The following is a 12952-nucleotide window of genomic DNA, read 5'->3' as shown; positions in this document are numbered from 1 at the left end:
TTGCCAAAACAGTCGGGGTCAGCCAGTGAGCCGAGGTGGGCAGATGCCATGGCGAAAACACCCTGGCAGCTGCAACCCCTCTTTGTCTCACCCATGCATTTCTCTCCCCTCCAGGAAAACTGCCTCACCTCTGTTTGCCTATTGAGTGGGATTCATGTCACTTCCGTATTAAGAGACCACATTCTTGACTTTCCCATCGCTTGTGAACACTGGCCTTCTTTGTCACTCAGTGTTTGTTTCTTGTCTCCCAGGGCACTTCAGTGTCTTCACACTCTGGGTGGGTTTGTAGACCCAAGTTATTGCTCTCACTTCTACAGAAGCCGAAAGGTCTCCTGGAGGCTCCTTCCCTCAGATCAGTTCTTTGGAGGTAACTTCCGGAAAGCTGAATCCAGACGTAAGGTCAGCCAGGTGCACACTCTTTCCCTGGAATTTGACTTTTGAGCAGAAAGACCTGGCATCCATGAAGTGGTTTGAATTCCTTTATCGTAGGTGTCACGCTCTAACCGGCCTCCTCCTACTGTGACTTTCTTCTCCTGGTTTCTATCTCACAGAAGTCCTATATGTTCCTGATTCCTGAACCATCAGTTCTGAGAGCTCCTGATAGTCTACAGATGCATTACTTTTTAAAAAGTAATGAGTCAATTTCTATTGCCTCCAAGCAGAGTGCCCTGACCTTTAAACCATTTTTATCCCAACTGTGCGTGGTCTTGGGTTATTAGTGGCAGTGCTTCCCAAGCTTATTCATGGCACAGATAAAAAGATAATATTTTAACAACATCATTGGAGTTCATATGTTGGTGGCCAGAGTCCATCATCCTGGGGTCTCTGGCTATCTTATTCCTCATGGGGCTACCTTGCAGGATGAGAGGAATCAGTGAACTGGTGCACCCATGGGCTATTTTAAGTACACATTACATACAATTTAGAATTTATAAGTTAATATAAAGCTTTTTGATATTTCATTCAAACACAAAATATCTCCAAGGTAGACGTTATGCTCTCCATGGATGGAGACCATGAGTTGTTATAAATTTGGTCGTTATTCCTGATAAAGTGGTTGCTGAATGAAAAGCTAGTTTCAAAATAAATAAGGCTGCATAGTCAGCTAATGAATGAATAAAAGGCATGAACATTTTATTAATGGAGAGTTTTCAAGATAAATCTAAATGTGAGTACATCAAATTTGACTCCTTGGAAGCATGACATTTATTAGTTCATTTATTCAGCAAATATTTACTGAATGCCCACATATTTGAGATATTGGTTCAGCATGAGAGATACAAAGAAGATAAGTTTCTGTTTCTGCTTTCTGAGAACTCAAGGGCATTCATTTATACAACCAAATTCTTAGTGTACAGACTTAGATGAAGGGCCAGAATTGAGCTAGGAGTTTGCAGTACAACCAAACTCGACATTACAGACAATACAGTCTGAGTGGTTGCTGTTCTTGCCCTACTGGTTGGCAAATAGTCTAATATTTCCCCTGATTACAAGTGCTGTAATAGAGGAAAATATAGGGTGCCGGGTACATGGAGGACAGACCAAGGAAATGTGTACTAATATCAGTGATAGAGGTGATAACACTGATAGAAGTTTCCCAAGGAGGTCAGGAAGAACGACCACTCTGAGTCTTGGGAATGGAAGTGGATTACTCTACAATGACAAAGTAAAAAAGAAACAAACTTATGAGAGACAGATTTGTGAAAACAGCAGTATTTTATATTTCTAAACACTTAATTCTAAATCTCAAATTATTTTAATTTTCTATGTTTTAAATTAAAAAAATAGCCAACATTACAGTTGAGAAAGCTTCAAACAATTATTTATGCAGGGGATATATTGTTGTCATTTTTGGTTAGAACTAAATGTTAAAACTATGACTATAAATCTTGAAGGAAACAGGAGAAAATCATTATAACCTTGGGTTAAATAACAGGTTTTAGATACAACACACAAAATAATAGACTCCATCAAATAAAAACTTCTTCTCTTTGAAAGAAAATATCAAGGGAATGAAATAAGATAAAATATTTGCAAATTATATATCTTATCAGCACTTGTATTCAGAATATATAGAACACTAAAAACTCATTAATTCAAAAACAAACAAACAAAAATCCAACAAAAATGGACAAAACATTCGAGCAGACACTTCACCAAAGAGAATACATGTATTTCAAATCAGTCTTAATGATATTCAGCATCATTAATCATCAAGGCAAGGCAAATTAAACCTCCTAGGAGAGAACACTCCACCCCTATAAAATGCTAAAATTAAATAGACCAACAACACCAAGTGTTGACCAGGATGCGGAGGACCTGGAACTCTCACATAAGCTGGTGGGAATGTACAATAGCACAACTACTTTGTAAAACAGTTTGGAAACTTCTTAAAAAATGAATACATACAACCTACTATATACTCCATCCTAGGTATTTAACCTGGAGAAATGCAGGCCTATATCTGCACAAAAACTTGCGTACAATGTTCATAGCTACTTTATTTGTAATAGCCAAATACTAGAAACAACCTTAATATCCATCAACAGCTGAATGGGTCAGTGTTATACAACCAGAGAGTGGAATGTTCATCAGAAATGAAAGTAAATGAACTATTAATGCACTGATGAATCTTACAATAATTACACTGAAAAACAGTGAAAGAAGCAAGACTAAAAGAGTCCATACTATGTAATTCTGTTTGCATAAAATACAAACCATTTTTTAGCAACAGAAACTGATCCACGGTTTCCTCAGGCGCAGGGAAAGTGGGCGGGAGAAATTGTCAAAACACAAGTATGTTTTGGAAGGAGGGACATATTTATTACTTTGATTGTGGTGATAGTTTCATGGGAGCATGTTCTATGTTAAAACAGCAAATTGTACACTTCAAATATATACAATTCATTGTATATCAATTACACCACAATATACTTGTTAAAAATACGACAGGACAAGTTTTTATTGGGTTGATAATGAAAATGTCTGTGGAAAGTGGTGTGAATGTGAAAGGAGATTTGAGGGGCTTCCCATGTGAGGCAGAGTAGAAGGTCGTCCTTGCAAGAACTCTACTCTGGTCTGCATGAAGACAAAGCTAATGGTTTCACTGACAACATGTCCTTTTCATTTTGTTTTTGTATTATTTTGTCTTTTCAGTAATCTTGGCTTTTCAAACTGGTCCATCTGCCCAACTCAGCACCACATTAACATCTGACCGACCTCCAGCTCCGTGATGGTTGGGTTCTGACCACAGGCAGTTCTTCTCCTCAAGAGACATGGTGCTTCTTCTCCACATAATTTAAATGACCAGGAACTTCTGGTGGATGATGCAGGAACAATGTCCCCCCAAACAATCAGACCTTCCTAATGACCATCTCCTGTTTCTTCCCTTGCACCCTGACCATCTGCCATAGCCTGATCTTGAATGGTGCCTTCGAAAGTGTATTCTCTGAGGTTCTAACTCTGCTGATTGTTAAGTGATATTACCTGAAAAAGTATTGGTGTTCAAAATATCAATAATTGAGAAGTAAGTTTAACAGAGGTATTTATTTTTGTTTTTAAAAATATTTTCATTGCACATCTTCCAAAGGTCAAGAGAGGTATAGTTTGCACTGTTTCCCCATGTATTTTGCCATCAGACATGGTTTTCTCCTAACATCTCATGAAAGCAGCAATCCACCAAACATACTCAACAACCACGGTGAACCTACCTGAAAACTGTAGCACAACTGTAGGGGAGAAGGTCACAGGGGAATGCGAGGCCACGCACCAGCAGAGCCCGGCTCTCTTTCTACAGGATGGTCCACAGTATACGAGTAGAGAAAAATGTCCCTTCCTTCAACAGATTCTCAGCAAGTGTGTATTTATATCAGGTCCATTCAAGGACCCAGTGGGGGTGGACTGGAAGACAGACAGACAGACAGAGTTTCTGCTCTTTTGGAATTATTTTAAGTAGTTTCAGATGGTGAAAAGTGCTATGAACAAAATAAGTCAGGAATGTAAGAGGTACAGAAGACAATGGGGCAGTGTGGGTACTAATACATTTTAATCTCCTCAAGGCATGGGGGGGCACTTTCAAGATGGCTGAGGACTAAGAAGTAGAGATCACCTTCCTCCCCACAGATACATCAGAAATACATCTACATGTGGAACAACCCCTACAGAACACCTACTGAAAGGTGGCAGAAGACCTCAAACTTCCCAAAAGGCAAGAAACTCCCAAGATGGTTGGGTAGGGCAAAAGAAAAAAGAAAAAACAGAGACAAAAGAATAGGGATGGGACCTGCCCCTCTGGGAGGGAGCTTTGAAGGAGGAAAAGTTTCCACACAGCAGGAAGCCCCTTCACTGGCAGAGACAGGGTTGGGCAGGAGGAAGCTTCGGAGCCGTGGAGGAGAGCGCAGCAGTAGGGGTGCAGAGGGCAAAGTGGAGAGATTCCTGCACAGAGGATCGGTGCCGACCAGCACTCACCAACCTGAGAGGCTTGTCTGCTCACCCACCAGGGCAGGTCAGGGCTGGGAGCTGAGGCTCGGGCTTCAGAGGTCAGATCCCAGGGAGAGGGCTGGGGTTGGCCACGTGAATACAGGCTGAAGGGGGCTAGTGCATCACAGCTAGTCAGGAGGGAGTCCGGGAAAAAGTCTGGAACTACCTAAGAGGCAAGAAACCATTGTTTCAGGGTGCGTGAGGAGATGGGATTCAGAGCGCTACCTAAATGAGCTCCAGAGAGGGGCGTGAGCTGTGGCTACCAGTGTGGACACCAGAGACAGGCATAAAATGCTAAGGCTGCTGCTGCAGCCACCAAGAAACTTGTGTGCAAGCACAGGTCACTATCCATACCCCACCCCCCCCGGGAACCTGTGCAGCCCGCCGCTGCCAGGGTCCTGTGATCCAGGGACAACTTCTCCGGGAGAACACATGGTGTGCCTCAGGCTGGTGCAACATCACGTCGGCCTCTGCCACCGCAGGCTGGACCCACCTTTCTCCCAGCCTGAGTGAGCCAGAGCCCCCTAATCAGTAGATCCTTTAACCCCATCCTGTCTGGGTGGGAATGGATGCCCTCAGGTGACCTACATTCAGAGGCAGGGCCAAATCCAAAACTGAACCCCAGGAGCTGTGCGAACAAAGAAAAGAAAGGGAAATTTTTCCCAGCAGCCTCAGAATCAGCAGATTAAATCTCCAAAATCAACTTGATGTACCCTGCATCTGTGGAATACCTGAATTCATCCCAAAATTGAGGCCATGGGCTTTGGGAGCAACTGAAGACTTGGGGTTTGCTTTCTTCCTCTAATTTGTCTCTGGTTTTATGTTTATCTTTCTGACTGTCTGTTTTTCTGTTTTTTTTAGTATAGGTTTTAGCACTTGTTATCATTGGTGGATTTGTTTTTTGGTTTGGTTGCTTTCTTCTTTCTTTCTCTCTTTCTTTCTTTTTATTGCTTTTTTATTCTTTAACTTTTAATATTTTTTTTCTATTTTAATAACATTATTTTATTTATTTATTTTTCTTTCTTTCTTTCTCTTTTTTTCTCCCTTTTCTTCTGAGCCGAGTGGCTGACAAGGTCTTGGTGTCCTGGCTGGGTGCCAGGCCTGAGTCTCTGAGGTGGGACAGCTGAGTTCAGGACATTGGACCACCAGAGACCACCAGCTCCATGTAATATCAAATAGCAAAAACTCTCCTAGAGATCTCCATTTCAACACTAAGACCCAACTCCACTCAATGACCAGAAAGCTACAGTGAAGGACACCCTATGCCAAACAACTAGCAAGACAGGAAAAAACCCACCCATCAGCATAGATGCTGCCTAAAATCATAATAATGTCACAGACACCACAAAACACACCACTGGACGTGGTCCTGCCCACTAGAAAGACAAGATCCAGCCTCATCCATCAGAACACGGGCACAAGTCCCCTCCACCAGGAAGCCTACACAACCAACTGAACCAACCTTACCCACTGGGAGCAGACACCAAAAAAACGGGAACTATGAACTTGCAGCCTGTGAAAAGGAGACCCCAAACACAGTAAGTTAAACAAAATGAGAAGACAGAGAAATACACAGCAGATGAAGGAGCAAGGTAAAAACCCACCAGACCAAACAAATGAAGAGGAAATAGGAAGTCTACCTGAAAAAGAATTCAGAGTAATGATAGTAAAGATGATCCAAAATCTTGGAAATAGAATGGAGAAAATACAAGAAACAATCAACAAGGACCTAGAAGAACTAAAGAGCAAACAAACAATGATGAACAGCACAATAAATGAAATTTAAAATTCTCTAGAAGGAATCAATAGCAGAATAACAGAGGCAGAAGGATGGATAAGTGAATTGGAAGAAAAAATAGTGGATATAACTACTGCAGGGCAGAATAAAGAAAAAAGAATGAAAAGAATTGAGGACAATCTCAGAGACACCTGAGACAACATTAAATGCACCAACATTCAAATTATAGGGGTCCCAGAAGAAGAAGAGGAAAAAAAAAAGGGACTGAGAAAATATTTGAAGAGATTATAGTTGAAAACTTCCCTAACATGGGAAAGGAAATAGTCAATCAAGTCCAGGAAGCACAGAGAGTCCCATACAGGATAAATCCAAGGAGAAACACACATATTAATCAAACTATCAAAAATTAAATACAAAGAAAAAAATACTAAAAGCAGCAAAGGAAAAGCAACAATTAACATACAAGGGAATCCCCAAAAGGTTAACAGCTGATCTTTCAGCAGAAACTCTGCAAGCCAGAAGGAGGTGGCAAGACATATTTAAGGTGATGAAAGGGAAAAACCTATAACAAAGATTACTCTACCCAGCAAGGATCTCATTCAGATTCGACGGAGAAGTTAAAACCTTTACAGACAAGCAAAAGCTAAGAGAATTCAGCACCACCAAACCACCTTTACAACAAATGCTAAAGGAACTTCTCTAGGCAGGAAACACAAGAGAAGGAAAAGACTTACAATAACAAACCTCAAACAATTAAGAAACCGGTAATAGGAACATACATATCGATAACTACCTTAAATGTAAGTGGATTAAATGCTCCAACCAAACGACATAGACTGGCTGAATGGACCCATATATATATATATGCTGTCTACAAGAGACCCACTTCAGACCTAGGGAAACATGCAGACTGAAAATGAGGGGTTGGAAAAAGATACTCCATGCAAATCAAAATAAAAAGAAAGCTGGAGTAGCAATTCTCATATCAGACAAAATAGATTTTAAAATAAATACCATTACAAAGACAAAGAAGGACACTACATAATGATCAAGGGATCAATCCACGAAGAAGATATAACAATTGTAAATATTTGTACACCCAACATAGGAGCACCTCAATACATAAGGCAAATGCTAACAGCCATAAACGGGGAAATCAACAGTAACACAATCATAGTAGGGTACTTTAACACCCCACTTTCACCAGTGACAGATCATCCAAAATGAAAAAATAAGGAAACACAAGCTTTAAAAGATACATTAAACAAGATAGACTTAATTGATATTTATAGGACATTCCATCCAAAAACAGCAGATTACACTTTCTTCTCAAGTGCTCATGGAACATTCTCCAGGATAGATCATATCTTGGGTCACAAATCAAGCCTTGGTAAATCTAAGAAAATTGAAATCATAGCAAGTATCATTTCTGACCACGACGCTATGAGACTAGATATTAATTACAGGGAAAAAAATCTCTAAAAAATACAAACACATGGATGCTAAACAATACTCTACTAAATAACCAAGGGATCACTGAAGAAATCAAAGAGGAAATCAAAAAATACCTAGAAATAAATGACAATGAAAACATGATGACCCAAAACCTATGGGATGCAGCAAAAGCAGTTCTAAGAGGGAAATTTATAGCAATACAATCCTACCTCAAGAAACAAGAAACATCTCAAATAAACAACCTAACCTTACACCTAAAGCAATTAGAGAAGGAAGAACAAAAAACCCGCAAAGTTAGCAGAAGGAAAGAAATCATAAAGATCAGATCAGAAATAAATGAAAAAGAAATGAAGGAAATGATAGCAAAGATCAATAAAACTAAAAGATGGTTCTTTGAGAAGATAAACAAAATTGATAAACCATTAGCCAGACTCATCAAGATAAAAAGGGAGAAGACTCAAATCAATAGGATTAGAAATGAAAAAGGAGAAGTAACAACTGACACTGCAGAAATACAAAGGATCATGAGAGATTACTACAAGCAACTATATGCCAATAAAATTGACAACCTGGAAGAAATGGACACATTGTTAGAAAAGCACAATGTTTTGAGACTGAACCAGTAAGAAATAGAAAATATAAACAGACCAATCACAAGAACTGAAATTGAAGCTGCGATTAAAAATCTTCCAACAAACAAAAGCCCAGGACCAGATGCCTTCACAGGCAAATTCTATCAAACATTTAGAGAAGATCTGACACCTATCCTCTCAAAGTCTTCCAAAATATAGCAGAGGGAGGAACACTCCCAAACTCACTCTATGAGGCCACCATCACCCTGATACCAAAACCAGACAAAGATGCCACAAAAAAAGAAAAATACGGGCCAATACCACCGATAAACATAGATGCAAAAATCCTCAACAAAATACGAGCAAACAGAATCCAACAGACATTAAAAGCATCATACACCATGATCAAGTGAGGTTTACCCCAGGAATGCAAAGATTCTTCAATATACAAAAATCAATCAATGTGATACACCATATTAACAAATTGCAGAACAAAAATCATACGATCATCTCAATAGATGAAGAAAAAGCTTTTGACAAAATTCAACTCCCATTTATGATAAAAACCCTCCAGAGTGTAGGCACAGAGGGAACTTACCTCAACATAATAAAGGTCATATATGATAAACCCACAGCCAACATCATTCTCATTGGTGAAAAACTGAAACCATTTCCACCAAGATCAGGAACAAGACAAGGTTGCCCACTCTCACCACTATTACTGAACATAGTTTTGGAAGTTTTAGCCACAGCAATAAGAGAAGAAAAAGAAATAAAACGAATCCAAATCGGAAAAGAAGAAATAAAACTGTCACTGTTTGCAGAATACATGATACTATACATAGAGAATCCTAAAGATGCTACCAGAAGACTACTAGAGCTAATCAATGAATTTGGTAAAGTAGCAGTATCATTAATTAATACAAAATTAATGCACAGAGATCTCTTGCATTCCTATACAATAATGATGAAATATCTGAAAGAGAAATTAAGGAAACACTCCCATTTACCATTGCAACAAAAAGGATAAAATACCTAGGAATAAACCTACCTAAGGAGACAAAAGACCTGTAGGCAGAAAAGTATAAGACACTGATGAAAGAAATTAAAGATGATACAAACAGATGGAGAGATATACCATGTTCTTGGATTGGAAGAATCAACATTGTGAAAATGACTATACTACCCAAAGCAATGTACAGATTCAATGCAATCCCTATCAAACTACCAATGGCATTTTTCACAGAACTAGAATAAAAAATTTCACAATTGTATGGAAACACAAAAGACCCCAAATAGCCAAAGCAATCTTGAGAAAGAAAAATGGATCTGGAGGAATCAGGCTCCCTGACTTCAGACTCTGCTACAAAGTTACAGTAATCAAGACAGTATGGTACTGGCACAAAAACAGAAATACATGGAACAGGATAGAAAGCCCAGAGATAAACCCACACACATATGATCACCTTATCTTTGATAAAGGAGGCAAAAATATAAAATGGAGAAAAGACAGCCTCTTCAATAATTGGTGCTGGGAAAACTGGACAGCTACATGTAAAAGAATGAAATTAGAACACTCCCTAACACCATACACAAAAATAAACTCAAAATGGATTAAAGACCCAAACGGTAGACCAGACACTATAAAACTCTTAGAGGAAAACACAGGCAGAACACTCTATGACAGAAATCACAGCAAGATCCTTTTTGACCCACCTCCTAGAGAAATGGAAATAAAAACAAAAATAAACAAACGGGACCTAATGAAACTTAAAAGGTTCTGCACAGCAAAGGAAACCATAAAAAAGACGAAAAGACAACCCTCATAATGGGAGAAAATAGTTGCAAATGAAGCAACTGACAAAGGATTAATCTCCAAAATATACAAGCAGCACATGCAGCTCAATATCAAAAAAACAAACAACCCAATCCAAAAATGGACAGAAGACCTAAACAGACATTTCTCCAAAGAAGACATACAGATTGCCAAAAAACACATGAAAGGGTGCTCAACATCACTAATCATTAGAGAAATGCAAATCAAAACTACAATGAGGTGTCACATCACATCAGTCAGAATGGCCATCATGAAAAAATCTACAAACAATAACTGCTGGAGAGGGTGTGGAGAAAAGGGAACCCTCTTGCACTATTGGTGAGAATGTAAATTGATACAGCCACTATGGAGAACAGTATGGAGGTTCCTTAAAAAACTAAACATAGAACTACCATACGATCTAGCAATCCCACTACTGGGCATATACCCTGAGAAAACCATAATTCAAAAAGAGTCATGTACCACAATGTTCATTGCAGCTCTGTTTACAATAGCCAGGACATGGAAGCAACCTAAGTGTCCATATTCCATTGTATAAATGTGGCACATATATACAACGGAATATTACACAGCCATAAAAAGAAACGAAATTGAGTTATTTGTAATGAGGTGGATGGACCTAGAGTCTGTCATACAGAGTGAAGTAAGTCAGAAAGAGAAAAACAAATATCGTATGCTAACACATATATATGGAATCTAAAAATAAAAACAAATGGTTCTGAAGAACCTAGGGGCAGGACAGGAATAAAGACACAGACGTAGAGAATGGATTTGAGGACATGGGGAGGGGGAAGGGTAAGCTGGGACGAAGTGAGAGAGTGGCATGGACATGTATACACTACCAAATGTAAAATAGATAGCTAGTGGGAAGCAGCTGCATAGCACAGGGAGATCAGCTCGGTGCTTTGTGTCCACCTAGAGGGGTGGGATAGGGAGGGTGGGAGGGAGATGCAAGAGGGAGGGGATATGGGGATATATGTACACATACAGCTGATTCACTTTGTTTTACAGCAGCAACTAACACAACAATGTAAAGCGCCTATACTCCAATGAAGATGTTAAATATATATATATATATATATATATACTATTGATACACACTCAAAAAAAAAAAAAATCCTCAAGGATTCCAACCCAGAGTCAGAGTGGAGACTTGTGGGCTGGGAGGCCGAGGGAGGGGAGGGGAGGCCTGGCAACGTTGGAGGAGCTTGACCAGCCAGGATGAGCCAACGGGCTCCAGAGCGGAGGCTGCTGGAGTCCAAGGAGAGCAAGTGGGCCAGGGCGAGGGCGGACTGGCCTTCAGCCCATTCGGTAAACTGAGAGCCATGGAAAATGTATTGTTTTGATTAATATTACAGTTTTACCCAGTCTTCCTCTGCCATTGGTAAGATAGCAAGCCTTTGTAATCGCTCCACACACGTATCTTTTATAGATAATTCTTTTAAACCACACATCTTAAGATCTGTATCATGCTGGGAACAGCCTGAAGACCTGCATTACACATACATTAGAGCTGCCCCAGCGCAGCTTTCAGCTTCCCTTGCTCCATCTCTTCCCGGCAGGAATCCTCCCCACGGCTCCTTCCTGGGAGATGCTGGGCCTCCTCAGGGCCCCGCCCATCTCGGGACCACAGCTCCCTCCCAGGCTCATCTCGGACCTCAGCAGCTCTTCTCCAGGATGTAGGGCTTACCTGGAAGCGTCTCCTGACGACCTGAATCGAGCTGATGCTCGGTGGGGCGGGGGTGTGTGTGCCCGTGTGTTTCTGTCACACATTTCTGCATTTCTCCTTAGGCTACTCCTCCTCTTAGACTTTTAGGCTCACTGTCTCGTCCACAGTCACACCTGAGAGCCTGCGACATAAGCGGCTTTTGACGGATGCAGGCTTCACCCATGAGCACAAAGGATCGTTTCCAGGTATCGTATGCAGCAAACAGTGTTCATTTGGGGCAAGAAGTGTAGCCCATATTTTACGGTGAGGGATAGATGGAGAGCAAAAGCCAGGAGAGAGTTTTGAAAAACCATTGACAAACGGTACAGTAAGATGCGGGTCCAACAGAAAACCATGGCCACGGTCCCCAGTGTGCGTCAGAGGTTAAAGACGGGGGAAACCTAGTTTAAAGGAACACATTGTGAAGTTTTTCAACTGGAAATTTGGTGGACAGATGCTGGTGCGGTGACTCGGGATGGGCCGGGGATGGGGGGTGTCCCTCCGCTGGTCCACACGCAGCACAGGCCTCCGGGGGTGGGGAGATTCTTTCTGGTTCCTCAGGCCCTGAACCCCGCAGCTCATCCGACAATTTCCAAATCGTTGCAGGGATACCGCGATGCACGGTCTGGAAGCAACATTAATAGTTATCAGATGTGACTTCAAATTATTTTTATCTTGGGAAAGGAAAACTTTGACCAAGAAATCATTACATACTTATTTTAACATTTCTTGAATAGAAACACATTTTTTTGTTTTGTTTGCCCTTCGGCTAGCATTTTGTAAGAGTTGAAAGGAAAGAGATTTGGAAAATATAAAAAGGAGCAGGTTTTTGTTGTTGTTGTTGTCATTATTGTTGCTTATATGTTTGATTTTGAGCTTCTAATACATCTGGAATATCTAAGCTCTCAACCCTTTTGGGATTTTATCAGAAATATCATCCTGAGCCTTCAAATCTCTTACTGTCGGTATGATGGATCCAAGCTTTCTCTGTGATGAATGCTACTTCTATTCTCTAGGAATTTCTGCTTGTGTTTTCATAAATTATAGAAGCAGGTGTTACTTTGAGTTACTTTAGAGAAATAACAGTAGAGGACACAGGCCACAGGAAGTTTCAAGAAAAAAAGCTTCTTTTTTTGCCAAATGATATGTTACTGAAGCATGTT

This window comes from Tursiops truncatus, chromosome 12 (assembly GCF_011762595.2).
Source record: "Tursiops truncatus isolate mTurTru1 chromosome 12, mTurTru1.mat.Y, whole genome shotgun sequence".
In the NCBI taxonomy this organism is placed as follows: Eukaryota; Metazoa; Chordata; class Mammalia; order Artiodactyla; family Delphinidae; genus Tursiops; species Tursiops truncatus.
Note: the sequence above shows the minus strand (reverse complement) of the source record.